This window comes from Python bivittatus, unplaced genomic scaffold (assembly GCF_059951505.1).
Source record: "Python bivittatus isolate LINGU-HERP-01145 unplaced genomic scaffold, Pbiv_v1 ctg000210_np1212, whole genome shotgun sequence".
NCBI lineage: Eukaryota > Metazoa > Chordata > Lepidosauria > Squamata > Pythonidae > Python > Python bivittatus.
In genome coordinates this window covers 193,283-196,618 of record NW_028277053.1, presented here as the reverse complement: position 1 = coordinate 196,618, position 3,336 = coordinate 193,283, and the positions used below count along the sequence as shown (strand labels likewise).

General features: G+C 40.3%; 1 long non-coding RNA gene across 1 annotated transcript; it reads left to right on the top strand.

Moving 5' to 3' along the window:
* Nucleotides 1-112: 112 nt before the first annotated feature.
* Nucleotides 113-2,077, top strand: LOC148216140 (uncharacterized). The gene is made up of 2 exons (XR_015795866.1): nt 113-433; nt 1,241-2,077. It is a non-coding gene; the product is annotated as an uncharacterized LOC148216140 (long non-coding RNA).
* Nucleotides 2,078-3,336: the final 1,259 nt, after the last annotated feature.

The following is a 3,336-nucleotide window of genomic DNA, read 5'->3' as shown; positions in this document are numbered from 1 at the left end:
ACCACCCTTCCGAGCGCCCGGGAGGGAAGGGGCGTGCGCCGCCTGTCGGGAGGCGTAGTTCAGGTCGCGCGGGGGACGGAAATCCCGCGAGAGGAGGAGGAAGGGGGCGGGATCGAGCGGCAGTCTTCCTCTCGGAAGTGGGTGGCTGTCGGGCTTCCCAGCCCTGGGGTTTCCTGGTGGTCTTCCATCTATTTACTCACCCGCTGATCTTCCGACCCCAAACTAAGTTGGCCGGATGCAGCTACTTGCTGCATGTTAAGCCATCATAGATTGGTTTTCTTTATCCAGGGTGGGAACTCAGCTACTGTGGTTTGTTAAACCATGACTGAGTGAGTGGCTGGGTTTGCACAACACGTGAAACCCTAAACCTGGAATAACAAAGCAGTGGCTGTGTTCAAAAAATAGGGATGATCTGGTGCAAACAATACGCAAGGTTCGTGGCTTCTTCCTCACAAGGCACTAAACCACCAACTGGCCAACCCATTTTAGCTTAGTTAAATTGTGTAATCCAGGCTGTATTCTGCAGCAGTTCTCCTCTTCCCCAGCCTGGAACCCTCAATGCATGTTGGATGTGATCATCCCCAAAGCTGGCAAGGCGTGATAGAAATTGTAGTCCAACCCATCTGGAGGGCGCCAGGTTGGGGAAGGCACCCAGAATGCCCTAGACTAGTGCAGACAACCACCTGAGAACTCAACAGGCTAGGACAGTGTTGTCCAAACTTGGCCACTTTAAGATGAGTGGACTTCAACTCCCAGAATTCCCCAGCCAGCCATGCTGGCTGGGGAATTCTGGGAGTTGAAGTCCTCTCATCTTAAAGTGGCCAGGTTTGGCTAGGAGATCCAAAAACAGGGTAGGGAAGCAGCCAGAAGTGCAGATCATAAAGTCCAGTCTGCAGCTGCAAGTCAATTTTAATCTAAACTGGAGAGTGATACTAAGGATTTTGTGGTTTGTTTTTTCACATAGCATTGCAGTGCAGTCCCATGCAAGACGGAGATGGGAATTTGAACGCAACACCTTTAAAGGGCTTACGTTGAAACAAGTTTGGGGAAGGCCACTCCATAATTTTACCACTGCTGGCTCCCAATACTAGCTTATGAACCATGTATTGCAAAGCTCTAACAATTTTCAGACTACAGTGAACGTGCATCATATTCATGTTGAAGACTGAGATATTTTTGCATAATAACACAGTAAGAAGAAAAACAGAGTTAAGAGAGAGCATGGTCTTTTTTCTTTTAGCAGTGCACCAGAGCTGTCAAGTTCCAGCAGAGAGAACAAATAGAGAAGTCAAAATGGGGAGTGGACAGCAAATGATAGCAACTAGTTCCAGGAAGTGAAGCTGGGTCAAAACCGATCAGAAGTGGATGGGACAACACCAGGAAGTCCTACAACTGAGACCGGGAAGTTGAAAAACCATCTCAGGAGACCACAGTAGGAAACGACTTCCGGACTGTTGGCAGGAAAGCTGGATGGACACATTCATGAAATCACCAGGAGCGGAGCCCAACTCAAGAGAAACTTCATCTTTAAAAGATAAAGGAACGGAAGGCGTTGCTTTTACAAGTGTGAGTGTTCAACATTTATCCCTGCACAGTACTATATGGCTTATATTAATCTCTCTCGTTTGTTTACAGTATTTTCAACACCACGAACTGTATCACAAGATCCAACTGAATTAATATTGTTCAGCACGCAATATAAATCTTTGCATTACTGTAGAGAGAATTTGCATTCTTGCACTGTTAGTGTAATAGATCTACCTGATCTTTGCTTGAGGCTTCCAGTAGGAGTTGCCAATATACTGAGCCTCGACCCATCCGCCTATTACTTATGGTGCTGACAGCCAGCAGCTCTTTAGAATTTCAGATATGAATCTTTCTCTTCCCACAACTGAATCATCTGAGACTTTCCATTTGCAAAAGCCGGGCTTACCTTGAGGTCTTGCCCCTCCTCTACTAAAAAGACAGGAGAAAGGGTACTGTAGGATGACACCACTATTTTGTGCAAAAGTGTGTTTTAAAATGTAATTAAAATTTAACTGAATTAAAAATAATTAAACTAAAAATAAAAAATTAATTGGAATTAAATCTTAAAATGTGTGTGTGATTTAAAAGTGTGATTGCAGAATACAAGCCAGGTCTGCTTAGATTCAACAGTTGTTGCGGTGTTGAGACCTTGTGGAGTAAGAAGAACAACTCTCTTGGTAAGTAGGAAGAAGCTTGTTGAAGCACACCCTCTCAAGGCTAAATAATGTACCTCCCTAATTTTTTTCAAGCAAAGAATCTTACAGTGAATTTGCCACGAAGTATGATAGAAGTTATTCTCCTTTATTCCCATCTGAATGGAATTTGGATAGGATAGAATTAATTTCTGACTTCCATTTCAAAGTCAGAAAATACTAATCTTCACCTCTGGATGGCAGGCAGTGTCTGGGTTTAGCAGGAAAAACAAAACAAAACCCAAACTGGAATGGAATATGTTGGGAGGACAAATTTCAATCCACAATGAATTTCAGCATGGTACATTCTGTAAACTCACAGCTGTAAAACCAACAGGCTGTTTCAGTAAAAGAGCGGTTTTGGAACAAGCAGTTTAAGGAACATAGTTGTATTTTTTTAAATAATAATTTTATTAAAGATTACAATTGACAACAATAAAAACTAATACAAAGTAAAAAATATAAAAGAATAAAAAGAAAAAATAGAAGGTGCAGAAAAGAGAAAAAGAGAAAAAATAGAAAAATAGAAAAGAAAGAAAAAATAAAAATACAGTATAGAAAAAGAAACGAAAGATATAAAGAAGTGACTTCCCCCTTCCTCACAAGTATAAATAATTTTAGTAACTTAACAACTTCTCTTAAAATGCAACAAATGATCTCTTCTTCCCATATCCTATCTCTTATCTATAAACAAATCCATAACGCGTTGTCATTTCAGTCCTGATGTCAGCAAAAGTCCATTAAGGGTTATCAGAAATAACAATATATTTATTTTAACCATGATCAAATGAACCAAATTTACATTACTTCCTTTTACTTCTAACAATCTTGATCTTTAGTCCCGTCAAATAAAAATTATTTGGACTAATATTGAACTTATAAATAAGATAGAATAGAAACATTTAAGTTTAAAAACCCCAGGAAATCCAAAAGACGATTGCTGCTTTAACACCTAGTTCTAACATAAACCTATTACTTTTTTCTTATAATTCACTATAAGTAGAGTTTGTAACTGTATAGATATGCATATGTAACATTTAGTGCATAGACCACAGGACAGCATTGGGTGTGGTCAAAAAAGTCAAGATGGTGGCCATGATGATGTGATTGAAGTTTC